This window comes from Centropristis striata, chromosome 6 (genome assembly GCF_030273125.1).
Source record: "Centropristis striata isolate RG_2023a ecotype Rhode Island chromosome 6, C.striata_1.0, whole genome shotgun sequence".
In the NCBI taxonomy this organism is placed as follows: domain Eukaryota; kingdom Metazoa; phylum Chordata; class Actinopteri; order Perciformes; family Serranidae; genus Centropristis; species Centropristis striata.
In genome coordinates, this window is record NC_081522.1 from 6967697 (window position 1) to 6985556 (window position 17860).

At 40.3% G+C, this 17860-nt stretch overlaps 1 protein-coding gene across 1 annotated transcript in view; it reads right to left on the minus strand.

The window, feature by feature from the left end:
- shisal1b (shisa like 1b) overlaps positions 1-3202 on the minus strand; it is a 71339-nt gene extending 68137 nt beyond the window's left edge. Inside the window, exon 1 of the mRNA XM_059335141.1 lies at positions 2880-3202. The gene's annotated coding sequence lies outside the window, so the exon portion shown is untranslated. The remainder of the gene's footprint in view (positions 1-2879) is intronic.
- Positions 3203-17860: the final 14658 nt, after the last annotated feature.

Sequence of the window (17860 nt, forward strand, 5' to 3'; positions counted from 1 at the left end):
CGTATGGATCAAACTGCAAATCACCCTTAGTTTGCAGAAAGAGGAAAAAAAGGAAGGAAGGAGGAAGGGAGAAAAAGAAGGGAAGGTTTAGTGGTAGTTCAAAGGCAAGAGGAAATATGAACCATCTGTGGGAGCCCTAATTGTCCTGGTTGTAAAAAGCATTTTTGTATGTTTTTATTTCTAATAACCCGGGCAGTGTGCCTTGTGGCTGTTTTCAGACGCAGACTTCAGAGTCTACAGGGCAAACAAACAGTAAAGCAATTAGTCAGTGGTTAAAAAAATACACTTACATCTCCCTGAAATGCATTTGTTTCACAAAAGTCACTCGTATTTTTCCGCTGCTCAACATGTCTGGTGGTTAAAACCTTCGTGCAGATCTGCATCTTCAAACACAAGTTGTTAATATTGTCAGAAAAGAACTGCCCTTCATACAAGTATCAGAGATTTCCCCCCTCATTGTTTCCTTTTTATATCTGAGAGCTCTAATGATAAAACTGCTCTGTGTCTTATTTCTCTCTGTCAGAAATTGAGCATGTTTCCATGGCAACCACACTGCCGTTAGCCAGCTGTCCAAAGTGAGATAACGTAGCAGGCAGAGTTGAGAGGGAGTTCTATAAATTCCCATAGATTAGGGAAAGCTGTTGTGTCGCTGCTGGTGGAGGTGTGTGTTTACCTGGCTCACATCACCTGGGTTTCATTCAGTATAGCAACAACACTTCTACATGTTAACTGTTTTTATCTGATTGATAAAGTCAAGTCAGATGTATACTTTGTGTATTTTGCAGTGCAGATTTGTTAAAAAGGTATATTAATGTGATATATTTTCCTTTATTCATGCAGCTTTATGTGCATTTGATGCAACACTTAGGATTCATTAGCATAATTGTTCCCACAGGTTCCCCGTGTATTTAACACTCTTTTTGACAAAGTATGACTGTATTGTGCCAGTACATGCCCTATGGCATGAATGCATCAGTTAGGCCACCATCTGGTAGCTTGTGCAATATTTGTCCTGCTGTGCTCTGCAAGCTCCCCCCGCCGAAATGGCAGGATTGGCAATGTAGAAACAGCTTGTCTGAGACATACAAGCCTTATTTACATGCCTGTCCCTAAAGGCAGAAAAACCGGCTGGCAAACTCGATTGTAATCTCTCATTTTATGGAGGTAGCACAAGTATTTCTCCAATCTAAGCACAGATCACTGATAATGTGTGAATGTTCATCATGTACAAAAGTGTGCATGCACAAATAAAAATGTGACTTCTACCGCATAAGTGAGCAAAAAGGCCAATAAGACTGAAAAATGTGCATCCTTCCACTCTAACCCTCCCAGTGTCTATTAAGTTACCATGACAACCAGAGTGGAGAGGATTGCCCTCGTTGAGTTTGAGCTCCCTTTTGTTGAAAAAGGTTTCCCTGTTTCTCCTTCCATAATCGCCTCTTGATAATAATACATGACCTTTAGGGAAACCATAAGTTTCCTATGAGACTGTTTAACAGAGAAGAGACGACTAAAAGACGTGTTCCTGAGAGCAATTTAAAAATCATTTACACTGACTCAGCAATCATTCCTCCATTCGAAATTGCTGCTGCAACATCAGAAAAGCTGGATAGTTCTTTTTTTTTGGGGGGGGGGGGGGGGGGGGGGGGGGGGGATAAATTGCTTTTTTCAGTGTTTTTTGAAGAGCACAATAAATGTGCACTTGTCCTTATCTGAATCAATGCAAATACAAAAGTAGTCCTTTTTAAAATTTTTGCATTTTCAAATGCTTATTTGGAGATTGTAGTTTGGGGGTTGTGTTTTGTAGCAGACCTAATATAACAACACATCACAGTCACCTCACAAAAACTGAATATCTAAAACAAAAAGAACATAAAGATTTTTCGCTACTATCTACAGCCGCAGTGAGGAAACACTCATTGAACCACTCATAGCATTCCCGTAATCAACACTCCTGCACCTGTTGAAGAGGATTAACATGTGAGCCCACTTCTACGTCTATAATCCCCCTTTAATATGCACTTCATGTAATAATGAGCTGCTTGACTTCTCTGATAGCACGACTTAAATCTGATTCAAAGCCACCCCGTGGCTTCTGGGGCTCCTTCTCTGCCTCAGCAACTAAACTTTGTTCCGCTATTTTGTATATAACCCTCCGCAGCAGCAGCAGCTCCACCCCTCCACCTCCTCCCTGTCTTTCACTGCCTGCCAAGGGAGCACACATCTCACACAGAGAATCAGCTACTCATCTTCTGGCGCTCTGATCTGAGTAGGCTCCAACTGACAACTGAGGGGGCATGGGGCTTCATTTACCACACTCATCCTCTCCTGTGAAAAACAAATGAAATGGGCCACATTAGCTCCCTGTTTGTTTCCCTATCACTGGTGGTACAAACTGAAGAAATCTATTATATATTATTTTGTGTTGCTAAATTGGGAGAAGATATTGGATCATTATAACTTTAACAATAAATAGATAATTTCATTGTCAGTGTAACTGCAAACAATTGCTCATTGGCAGTAATTCATACTGAAAATGTATTTAAATGCACAATATATAATTTTCCGCTGAGGGTCTCTCAATCAAAAAGTAGCGTGGGATTGAGTTATTGTCATCACCACCATTGCCATCTTTGCAATCAGTTTTTCCCGGTCATGATTCTTTTAGGGAGTAAGGCAGATACTGAAAGAGGGAAAAAATAACTGATTCCTGACATGGCAGCCGATAAAAAATACATTTTTTTTTTTTAAATGGACCATTTTATGTTGGTTTTGCACCAGAAATGACTTAGGGGGCTGCTTTCACAAACAAATATTGTTTTCTAAAGAATATTTCACATTATTATACAATACTATACATGGTACATAAAATGGTTTACATTGTTGACGCATCACCATCTTTGGAGAAGTAGTCCAACACTTTACTGCTGTCGCTTTTCAACCACCTGTAGGTGATAGAAGAAAGAACATTACATGTGAAGATGACATAAGTAAATCAACTCAAGCATTGTTTTTTGTATATATGTTTTTTAAACAAAGTTCTGATATATGTACATATCAGACAACATATAGGCAAATACCAATAGATAGTGACATATCTATGATAACCAATCAGTATGATAATCAATATATCAGTCTTGCTCTTGCATGCACATGATGCTATTGTTGGAAACGTGGATAATGTAACCACAGAACTCAACAAAATATATAACTATTTGTTGGGCAAGAGGCGGGGTACACCCTGGACAGGTCGCCAGATTACTGCAGGCTGACACATAGAAACAGACAACTGTTCACGCTCTCATACACACCTACGGGCAATTTAGAGTCACCAATGTGCATGTTTTTGGGCTGTGGGAGGAAGCCGAAGTACCTGGTGAGAACCCACGCTGACACGGGGAGAAGATGCAAACTCCACACAGAAGAGCCGGAGTCAAACCAGCGACCCTCTTGCTAACCACTACACCACCATGCAGCACTGAAATGCTTATGAAAATGTTTAATGTTTTATGATGAACTTAAATAAACTGGTCATCATTGGGGCCAAAAGTCCAGGAGTTAACCTGATTAACAGAAAAAAACTGTCAATGTGGAATTATCACACTTAGAATATTATTCAGACTTTATTATAATAATTTTAATCTAATTTGACAGTTTTTTCTTAGATAACAGGTTACCACTACATGTACGGTAAGAGTTAACAGCAGTGTAACCTTCACACTAATACAACAGCATTAATACCACCAATTTAAACAGCCACACTGCTTTGTTATCAAATCTAATTTAAATAAATCACGCCACTAATGTTCTCATTAAATGACCCCTGTCAATTAACAACCAGAACGATGGGCATGTATTACATTCAATTCTCTAGCAGCGCTCACTTGCTTTTTGCCTGTAGCTTCACAAGGCTCAGAGAGTGTTGTTGAAACAGATGTAGCATACTGAAGAATAATGAGAGATGTTTTAATTTTCTCTCTCTTTCTCAGTGAATCCCAAGACCACGTTATCTGCCTTTGTTATGGTATTCTTTGTTTAATTATGAGCAGCTGATTAAAATTCCTCTCCCATCACAGTACTGAAGAAACGCACAGAAATACAAAAGCACAAACACACACACACACACACACACACACACACACACACACACACTGTAAGCAACTGACATTTCAATATTGATTCCCGGCTTCAGCAAAGAGATGAAGGATTGTGGTCACAGAAGCAGAGGGAAACTCATCAAGGTGAGCTCCTGATGATAAATGAGAGTGACAAATACCGTGTCATAAATGTTAAAGGTCATGTGTGACGTTGGCCAAAGGGTGTACCCCTCCAACTAGAAGAGTGAGCCATGTCGTTATCTCCTCTTCCAGCTCAAAGGAGGGACCAGCAGGGCCACGGCCAGCTAAATGTCACGTCTGCCATGCCAATGCAGGCCGACGGAGCGCACTGACAGCCCTGCGAAGCTACAGGCTGCTGCTTTGGCTTTTCATTATAAAGTACCCATCTCAGTACTGACACACAATAGCTATTGTCATAATGTCACCTGAGCGCCTCGCCTCCAGTAGACAATGGACACTGCCACTGTTGCTTGGATGGGAGTGTGTCACCAAGTGTGTTTGGAGAGATAACAGAGAGTAACCTGGACCTCCTTCTCCCCGCTCCCCTATGAGTTTTTCTTCTCTCTGTCCCTTTTTTTTAAAATGCTAGAAATCCCTTTTTTCAGAGAGTCATGTGTGAGAGCGCCCTGCCTCTCCTACTTCATTATTTCTTGGAATGCTAGGACAGTTAGTGTTTTCTCTTTGAGTTTTTTCAGCAGTGAGAGGAAAAGGTTACACAGGTTCGACTCAGTGCTGCCAGTGGCCACCAGAAGCTCAGTATAGGGGTTTGTGCCAGCTGAATTTGAAGATGTCACAGCTGCTCATTGAAGGTCTGTCTGTGGAGTTGTCGCCTGCTCTCCTTCTGGCAAAGGAGAAATGCTCTTTCCAAATAAGTTCTGACTGATCAGCTTTTTCCGCTCTGCCAGTCAAGACAAGCTGACAAAAAAGAACAATTATAAGTCGCCCAATTGAATCCAATTCCTGAAGACTTCTCTCCATTTTCACTCATGGGTGTCAAAACTTGGCAGATTAGCAACCTCTTTTTTTGTTGTTTGTAGAATGTACCCACCAAATATACCTAACATCCTCTGCAGGCATCAACACACTAGACGGTTGTTTGACTCAGCTTAAAAGTAACAAGATGGACCCTAACCTTAATCCTTTATAGCCAGCTGCTTATTTAAGTGTTGACGCCTGCACAGTTTGCTTGTACATTCTGGCATCTCCCCTTCGTTGTCATTCTGGCATCCTCGTCACCAAAGTGGAGCGAGTCGATGACCGTCCATTTAAAATCAGTAGAGCTCTGTGTAGACGTGTAACTGTGACTTCATGACATTTCAGAAAGCCAAAGCAGCGGCTATAATCTATAATCTATAATCCATGTATATAAAACACAGAACACTCAATTTATACGGCGGTACAGATTGAAAAACACTTGCCATTCCTCTTACCTTATGGCAGATTGATGGGAGGTTGCTGCTGGTCTCCTAAAGTTGTTTCTTGCAGGATAGATTGATTTTCTCACATATTATTTTCCTTATAACGGGCATCATTCGCCACATTTATTTTTTCTGAATTACCAGGAGGAGACTTTTCAACCATGGGGGGGTTAGGATGAGAAGAAAAAAGTGACAGTTATTGAGGGATTATGCGTCATCATTGACATTTGCAGAACATTTTTATCGAGCTGTATTCATTATCTGGTGAATTACTCCCTTTTTAGCACCTAATCAGCCCGCCGCGGATTAGCTTCAGCTCATGTAAAATTTATTTCATGCTTCAGCTTCCAAGGAAGCGGGGTATGAAAAACTACTCAGACCAGACACTGTGCCAGAGGCATGTAAAAGAATAAAAGAAACTTGGTTATGTGGGAACATCATTGAGCATGAGAAGTACATTTCCCAGAGTCTGTAGACCTTATCATACTTCACCAAGTACTCTTGATGAACCTCAAAAATCTGCAAAAATACAGGAGTGAACAACATTTCACAGGATGTCAAAACATTGCCTTCCTTCAGCCTATTTGGTATTCGTTCTGTTTCATGTTACCCAGACAAGTTGCACTGTGGCCGACCTTTAACTGGTGAGAGAATTAAGCTATCCACCAGGCCTATTTATATGGAGAACAGCACCTTATTAATATGTTAATACCTGCCAATTCTTTCCCGCTTCGCATTTAAGAGTGGAATAGACTGACCTTTGCTGACAACCTGCCAACAAAGTCAAGCTGGCCTAATTTAAGGAAACGGTTTCATGTCAATTGCCCTTTGATCCAGGGGAGCACCAAAGCTCAAGGTAATACACTGATGTGTAAAAAAAAACCTGTGAGTGACCAATAATACTGCCATGATCCCAAACTGTTGTGGTATTATTATTTACTATTGAGCTGACAGCAATGGAGCAATAAGGTGATTCATATAATGTTGTAATTGGATGAAATTTAAACCATTAAACAATACAAAATGGTTATAATTCTCTAAACACCTTAACTGTTTTAATTAGGAATCTAGTTTGGAAATGGAAAGTGAGTTAACTTTGCAGAAATATGCCTTAATTAATTATTTCTGGTAAGTTTAACTGTAATCTTTGGACCATAATCAATATTTAGGCCCTTATTGATCCTGTAAGACTTCAAAGTGCATATGAATGTTTGATATTATAGATATGGGAGTCCAGTTTTGTCTCCATTCATCAAATTCCAATAGGCCAAAGTGACTCAGCACTCGCTGAAAGTGAGAAGCCTGCTGCCCAAATGTTTCCTTCATCAGTTTTTACTAATTAAAAACCCCCATGAAAGATTAGATAAGATATGTTTTCAGAGAGTCAGAGCTTAGTGAATCCAGGTATTTTGCCAAAAAGGAATCAAATCTAAAATGAAAAAATGGCTATTTGAGCCCAACCCTTTATATCATATCTGCTGGCAAAAAATATATCCAGAGAATATAAGTGAAAAATAGAGCTAAATATGTTGACAGTGGTTATGCAGTACAGAATACATGCTTTATAGGCCCACAGGGGGCAAAGAGTGCTCACACTCACAAACAATGGTCTTGTAGTCATTATTTTAACAACCAGATCAATATAAAGTCAACTGGGAAAAATCCTTTCAGCAGAATACAGCTCCGCTCTCAGTCTTCAGACCGTTTTAAAAACATAATTATCATTGCCAGAAGCATTATCATGTTTGTGTATAGAATACTACAATTTGGCAAACAATAATAGTGCTCCGGGGACACCAAATAGACTTCATTGATCCACAGGCAAGTCTTAATTACATTTGATATTTCCTCTGTGTCTTCATGAGGCCCATCAGTTATCTGCAGTGTGTACAGCAGGGAATAGTGACTGTGACCCCTGATCTGCAGTGATTTATATCTGCCTGCGTCTATGCTCTGGGACTCCAGAAGGATATATTATAGTTTTTCTCAGTTGCTTTGGTGCATTTCTCACATCACTATTAACATTTGCACAGCAGTTATTTCAACAACATTTAGTCATTTAAGTAGTTTCTCATCCCTTACAACAAATTGCAAATGCTTTTGGACAATCATCAGTTGCTTTCATACAACCTTCTGCTGTTTTATAACATTATCATTGCTTATGTCATGTCAGTCAAAATTAACTATTACTGTAAATAACAGGATTTGCAGTAAACACTTTACTGTATTGCAAATGAAAATGACTTACAGTAGAGTAAAGAGGTAAAAAAAATCAGCTGTCATTCATTACTGTATTGTCAAATAGACAAAAAGAAAAAGGAGCAGAAGCTGTGATCAATGTAATCTTCAATCCATTAGTTTTGAACATGAGGTTTTCTGTTCTGACAAACCATGTGAAAACAATTGAAAATTCACCAGTTAACATCTACTGTTTTGGTCTTGATTGAGCTTGTGTGTAAAATGAGTTAAAACTAATTTTAAATGTGTAAAATGTGTGTATTTTGTGTCAAAAGAAGAATTGTGTGAACTGTGTGAAGAGTTTTGAAAAAGCGTTAAAAGTATCGAACAACGGGTCAAAGCGATTGTAAAAACTGTAACTATTTTTCATGAATATGTTTCCTACTTTCACTGATGAGAAGGGCTGTGTGAAGCATTAGTTGCAACCAATGATAAGCCACTTCTTAGTTGGGTCATCTATAGCAGTTCCATGACCGTGGAGAGCGAAGGTTGGTTTCTCACTGGATTTGTCATCTATAAGGGTTAAATAAGAAATTGCCCCTCTCAAAAATGTGGGGAAAATTTTTGAGTGCCCTTAATCCAAAATGGCTACCGTCAGCCAAGCTGGAAATATCTTTTTAATGATTTGGACCACAGTACTGCATAATAGATGGTTTCTGAGACCATTTGGGTCAAGAAATTCATAAATGATGTAAATTTATTGATTTGACCTATTTTTGACCCAAATTCATGATGGCCGCCAATTTTTGGCTCTTTAAATGTTCATTTTTCAAAATCGTTATAGAGCCTTAATATTAGGCTCAAATGAAAGCTCTGCTCATACTGAGTTCAGTTATGGATAGTAAAATTACATGTAGGCTACACAGAAGTCATCAAAGGTCAAAAAGAGGTTGATGAGAAACTCATTTTTGCTGATGTCCTATAGTCTAGCCATAATCCCATGATAGGCCCAATAGTAAACCCAGAAATGTTGAGTACCCTAAAGTTTTATTGCAGAAATGTTATCTATAGGCCTAATGGATGGAATTTAACTTGGTTGCTAAAAGTTGCACTTTGGGCAATTTGCATAATTAGCATAATAAGCCAATAAAGTCAAGACACCACAGGTGAATAGGGTAAAATAAATAAATAATAGATATCACCATGAAACTTTCTCAGTTGATTACTTATGTTAAGATGAGAAAAAAATGTATTGCATGTTTTTCTGTATTTTAATGTTTAATGTTTAATGTAGCATTCCTTAGCAATGACAGTTAGCTCTTAAAGTTATGTACTAACTCGATTCCTATGGTCTATGTCTAGTACCATCAGGTTGAATGCACTTATTGTAAGTCATGACATCATCACCTGACAACACACATGACATCATCACCACCTGACATCAGCATCACATGACATCATCACCTGACATCACCACCAGACATCATCACATGACATCATCACCTGACATCACACATGACATCATCACCTGACATCATGACATCATCATCACCTGACATCATCATCACATGACATCACCACCACATGACACCATCACCTGACATCATCATCCCATGACATCACCACCTGACATCATCACTTGAGATCATCAACTGACATCATCACATGACATCATCACCTGACATCATGACATCATCATCACAGGACATCATCGCATGACATCATCTTCACCTGACATCACCACTACATGACATCATCACCTGACATAACCACTTGACATCATCATCCCATGACATCATCACTTGACATCACATGACATCATCATCACATGACATCATCATCACATGACATCACCACAACATGACATCATCACCTGACATCATCACCTGACATCACCACCTGACATCATCATCCCATGACATCGTCACTTGATATCATCACATGACATCATCACATGACATCACTACCTGACATCATCATCACATGACATCATCACCTGACAACCCACATGACATCATCACCACCTGACAACAGCATCACATGACATCATCAGCTAACATCATCACATGACATCATCATCACATGACATCATCACCTGACATCATGACATCATCATCACATGACATCATCACATGACATCATCACCTGACATCATGACATCATCATCACATGACATCATCACCTGACATCACACGACATCATCACCTGACATCATTATCGCATGACATCATCATCACATGACATCATCATCACATGACATCACCACCACATGACATCATCACCTGACATCACCACCTGACATCATCATCCCATGACATCATCACTTGGCATCATCACATGACATCATCACATGACATTATCACCACCTGACATCATCATCACATGACATCATCACCTGACATCATCACATGACATCATCATCACATGACATCATCACCTGACATCACCACCACATGACATCATCACCTGATATCACCACCTGACTTCATCATCCTATGACATCACTTGATATCATCACATGACATCATCACATGACATCACTACCTGACATCATCATCACATGACATCATCACCTGACAACCCACATGACATCATCACCACCTGACAACAGCATCACATGACATCATCAGCTAACATCATCACATGACATCATCATCACATGACATCATCACCTGACATCATGACATCATCATCACATGACATCATCACATGACATCATCACCTGACATCATGACATCATCATCACAGGACATCATCACATGACATCATCATCACCTGACATCACCACCACATGACATCATCACCTGACATCACCACCTGACATCATCATCACATGACATCATCACCTGACATCACACGACATCATCACCTGACATCATTATCGCATGACATCATCATCACATGACATCATCATCACATGACATCACCACCACATGACATCATCACCTGACATCACCAACTGACATCATCATCCCATGACATCATCACTTGGCATCATCACATGACATCATCACATGACATTATCACCACCTGACATCATCATCACATGACATCATCACCTGACATCATCACATGACATCATCATCACATGACATCATCACCTGACATCACCACCACATGACATCATCACCTGATATCACCACCTGACTTCATCATCCTATGACATCATCACTTGACATCACATGACATCATCATCACATGACATCACCTGACATCATGACATCATCATCACATGACATCATCATCACCTGACATCATCATCACCTGACATCACCACCACATGACATCATCATCCCATGACATCATCACTTGACATCACATGACATCATCACATGACATCACACATGACATCATCACCTGACATCATGACATCATCACCACATGACATCATCACCTGACATCATCACATGACATCACCACCACTTGACATCATCACCTGACATCATCATCCCATGACATCACCACCTGACATCATCATCACATGAAATCATCACCTGACAACACACATGACATCATCACCACCTGACATCAGCATCACATCATCACCTGACATCATCACTTGAAATCATCATCACATGACATCATCACCACCTGACATCAGCATCACATGACATCATCACCTGACATCATAACCTAAAATCATCATCACATGACATCATCACCTGTCATCACACATGGCATCATCACCTGCAATCATGATATCATCATCACATTACATCATCACCTGACAACACACATGACATCATCACCACCTGACATCAGCATCACATGACATCATCACCTGACATCACCACCAGACAACACACATGACATCATCACCTGACATCATGACATCATCATCACATGACATCATCATCACCTGACATCATCATCACATGACATCACCACCACATGACATCATCACCTGACATCATGACATCATCATCACATGACATCACCACCTGACATCATCACTTGACATCATCAACTGACATCATCACATGACATCATCACCTGACATCATGACATCATCATCACAGGACATCATCACATGACATCATCTTCACCTGACATAACCACTTGACATCACCACAACATGACATCATCACTTGACATCACATGACATCATCATCACATAACATCATCATCACATGACATCACCACAACATGACATCATCACCTGACATCATCATCACATAACATCATCATCACATGACATCACCACAAGATGACATCATCACCTGACATCACCACCTGACATCATCATCCCATGACATCATCACTTGATATCATCACATGACATCATCACATGACATCACCACCTGACATCATAATCACATGACATCATCACCTCACAACCCACATGACATCATCACCACCTGACAACAGCATCACATGACATCATCAGCTAACATCATCACATGACATCATCATCACATGACATCATCACCTGACATCATGACATCATCATCACATGACATCATCACATGACATCATCACCTGAAATCATGACATCATCATCACAGGACATCATCACATGACATCATCATCACCTGACATCATCATCACATGACATCATCATCACCTGACATCATCATCACATGACATCACCACCACATGACATCATCACCTGACATCACGACCTGACATCATCACCCCATGACATCATCAACTGACATCATCACATGACATCACCTGACATCATGACATCATCATCACATGACATCATCACATGACATCATCTTCACCTGACATCACCACCACATGACATCATCACCTGACATAACCACCTGACATCATCATCCCATGACATCATCACTTGACATCACATGACATCATCATCACATGACATCATCATCACAGGACATCATCACTTGACATCATCTTCACCTGACATAACCACTTGACATCACCACAACATGACATCATCACTTGACATCACATGACATCATCATTACATAACATCATCATCACATGACATCACCACAACATGGCATCATCACCTGACATCATCACCTGACATCATCATCACATAACATCATCATCACATGACATCACCACAAGATGACATCATCACCTGACATCACCACCTGACATCATCATCCCATGACATCATCACTTGATATCATCACATGACATCATCACATGACATCACCACCTGACATCATCATCACATGACATCATCACCTGACAACACACATGACATCATCACCACCTGATAACAGCATCACATGACATCATCAGCTAACATCATCACATGACATCATCATCACATGACATCATCACCTGACATCATGACATCATCATCACATGACATCATTACATGACATCATCACCTGACATCAAGACATCATCATAACAGGACATCATCACATGACATCATCATCACCTGACATCACCACCACATGACATCATCACGTGACAACACACATGACATCATCACCACTTGACATCAGCATCACATGACATCATCACCTGACATCACCACCAGACATCATCACATGACATCATTACCTGACATCATGACATCATCATTACATGACATCATCATCACCTGACATCATCATCACATGACATCATCACCTGACATAACGACCTGACATCATCATCCCATGACATCACCACCTGACATCATCACTTGACATCATCAACTGACATCATCACATGACATCATCACCTGACATCATGACATCATCTTCACCTGACATCACCACCACATGACATCATCACCTGACATCACGACCTGACATCATCATCCCATGACATCACCACCTGACATCATCACTTGACATCATCAACTGACATCATCACATGACATCATCACCTGACATCATGACATCATCTTCACCTGACATCACCACCACATGACATCATCACCTGACATAACCACCTGACATCATCATCCCATGACATCATCACTTGACATCATATGACATCATCATCACATGACATCATCATCACATGACATCACCACAACATGACATCATCACCTGACATCACCACCTGACATCATCATCCCATGACATCATCACTTGATATCATCACATGACATCATCACATGACATCACCACCTGACATCATCATCACATGACATCATCACCTGACATCACAAATGACATCATCACCACCTGACAACAGCATCACATGACATCATCAGCTAACATCATCACATGACATCATCATCACATGACATCATAACCTGACATCATGACATCATCACATCACATCATCACATGACATCATCACCTGACATCATGACATCATCATCACAGGACATCATCACATGACATCATCATCACCTGACATCACCAACACATGACATCATCACCTGACATCACCACCTGACATCATCATCACATGACATCATCACCTGACATCACACAACATCATCACCTGACATCATCATTGCATGACATCATCATCACATGACATCATCATCACATGACATCACCACATGACATCATCACCTGACATCATCATCCCATGACATCATCACTTGGCATCATCACATGAAATCATCACATGACATCATCATCACATGACATCATCACCTGACAACACACATGACATCATCACCACCTGACATCAGCATCACATGACATCATCACCTGACATCATCATCCCATGACATCATCCCTTGGCATTATCACATGACATCATCACATGACATCACCACCTGACATCATCATCACATGACATCATCACCTGACAACACACATGACATCATCACCACCTGACATCAGCATCACATGACATCATCACATGACATCATCATCACATGACATCACCACCACATGACATCATCACCTGACATCACCACCTGACATCATCATCCCATGACATCATCACTTAACATCACATGATATCATCATCACATGACATCATCACCTGACATCATGACATCATCATCACCTGACATCATCATCACCTGACATCACCACCACATGACATCATCACCTGACATCACCACCTGACATCATCCCATGACATCACCACCTGACATCATCATCACATGACATCATCACCTGACAACACACATGACATCATCACCACCTGACATCAGCATCACATGACATCATCACCTGACATCATCACATGACATCATAATCACATGACATCACCACCTGACATCATCATCACCACATGACATCATCACCACCTGACATCAGCATCACATGACATCATCACCTGACATCATCACATGACATCATCACCTGGCATCATGACATCATCATCACATGACATCATCATCACCATACATCACCACCACATGATATCACCACCTGACATCATCATCCCATGACATCATCACATGACATCAGCATCACATGACATCATCACCTGACATCACCACCAGACATCATCACATGACATCATCACCTGACAACACACATGACATCATCATCACATGACATCACCTGGCATCACACATGGCATCATTACCTGACATCATGACATTATCATCACATGACATCATCACCTGACAACTCACATGACATCATCACCAACTGACATCAGCATCACATGACATCATCACCTGACATCATCACATGACATCATCATCACATGACATCATCACCTGGCATCACACATGGCATCATCACCTGACATCATGACATCATCATCACATGACATAATCTTCACCTGATATCATCATCACATGACATCATCACCTGACATCATCACCTGACATCATCATCACATGACATCATCACCTGACAACACACATGACATCATCACCACCTGACATCATCACATGACATCATCACCTGACATCATGACATGACATCATCATCCCATGACATCATCATCCCATGACATCATCACTTGACATCACATGACATCATCATCACATGACATCATCACCTGACATCACACATGACATCATCACCTGACATCATGACATCATCATCACATGACATCATCATCACCTGACATTCTCATCACACATCACCACCACATGACATCATCATCTGACATCTCCACCTGACATCATCATCCCATGACATCATCACTTGACATCATCACATGAAATTATCACATGACACCATTATCATATGACACCATTATCACATGACATCACACATGACATCATCACCTGACATCATCACCTGTGACGACCCCTCCCACTCTGCCTTCTTGTTTACTTCTGCTTTTGTTGCAGGTACTTGGAGTGGTTAGGAGGGTAGAGTGGGAGGGTTGTGATTGTACCTGCCCATGTGGGATGGGCTCTCCAGATGGCATAAAGGAGGGCCTTCTGCAGAGCTCCACTCTCTCTCAGCAGGCTCCAGGCCCAACACTGTGGCTTACTTTGTTTGTTTGTTTTCGTTTGTAAATAAGTTAATTAAATTATGTTAAATAAAATTAGTTTTTCATGCTCAATCTGTGTGTGACCTCCCTCCTTGTTGCCACCTTAGAGCCAGTTGGTAACACACCTGACATCATCATCACATGACATCACCACCTGACATCATCACATAACATCATCACCTGACATCATCACATGACATCATCATGACATGACATCATCACCTGACATCATCATCACAGGACATCATCACATGACATCATCATCACCTGACATCATCACACATGACATCATCACCTGACATCATGACATCATCATCACATGACATCATCATCACCTGACATTCTCATCCTATGATATCATCACTTGACATCACATGACATCATCATCACATGACATCATCACCTGACATCATGACATCATCATCACATGACATCATCATCACCTGACATTCTCATCACATGACATCACCACCACATGACATCATCATCTGACATCTCCACCTGACATCATCATCCCATGACATCTTCACTTGACATCATCACATGAAATTATCATATGACACCATTATCACATGACATCATCACCTGACATCATCACCTGTGACGACCCCTCCCACTCTGCCTTCTTGTTTACTTCTGCTTTTGTTGCAGGTACTTGGAGTGGTTAGGAGGGTAGAGTGGAAGGGTTGTGATTGTACCTGCCCATGTGGGATGGGCTCTCCAGATGGCATAAAGGAGGGCCTTCTGCAGAGCTCCACTCTCTCTCAGCAGGCTCCAGGCCCAACACTGTGGCTTACTTTGTTTGTTTTTTTTCGTTTGTAAATAAGTTAATTAAATTATGTTAAATAAAATTAGTTTTTCATGCTCAATCTGTGTGTGACCTCCCTCCTTGTTGCCACCTTAGAGCCAGTTGGTAACACACCTGACATCATCATCACATGACATCACCACCTGACATCATCACATAACATCATCACCTGACATCATCACATGACATCATCATCACATGACATCACCACCACATGACATCATCATGACATGACATCATCACCTGACATCATCACATGACATCATCATCACCTGACATCATCATCACATGACATCACCACAACATGACATCATCACCTGACATCACCACCTGACATCATCATCCCATGACATCATCACTTGACATCACATGACATCATCATCACATGACATCATCATCACATGACATCATCACATGACATCACACATGACATCATCACCTGACATCATGACATCATCATCACCTGACATCATCTTCTTTGCATTAGTCTTAGGCAGTGTGAACAAATGCCTAGAAGAATTGATGCTGATTTGAAGGCAAAGGGTGATCAAATTCACTCACTTTGCATTTAGTTTTTGATTTAAAAAAATTAATCAATTCTATTTTTAAAAGCATTCTTATTTGACAGCATTTTTTCCACACTAGCCTAAAACCCTTGCGCAGTACTGTACATATATGTTTATGTATATATGTATATTTATATATATATATATATATATATATATATAAAACAAGAAGCATATTATGACACCTCTCTCCAATGGACAAGGAAAAGCTCCAAAACAGTTTAGTACAATTGAAGTTTTCCTTGGGAAGATAAACACAAGAGAGACCTTCTTCCAAGGCTTACAAGTGTCTTGACAGTGGAAATTACATACATTTCAAAAACAACAATGACATAAAATAAAATAAAAACACATTATGACCTACCTGCTTTTTTTTTGTCATTTTGACTTTTTTCATGATTTCATTTTTTTTTGTCAGTTTGACTTTTTTTTAATCATGATTTCAACTTTTTATCATGATTTCAACTTTTTATCATGATTTCA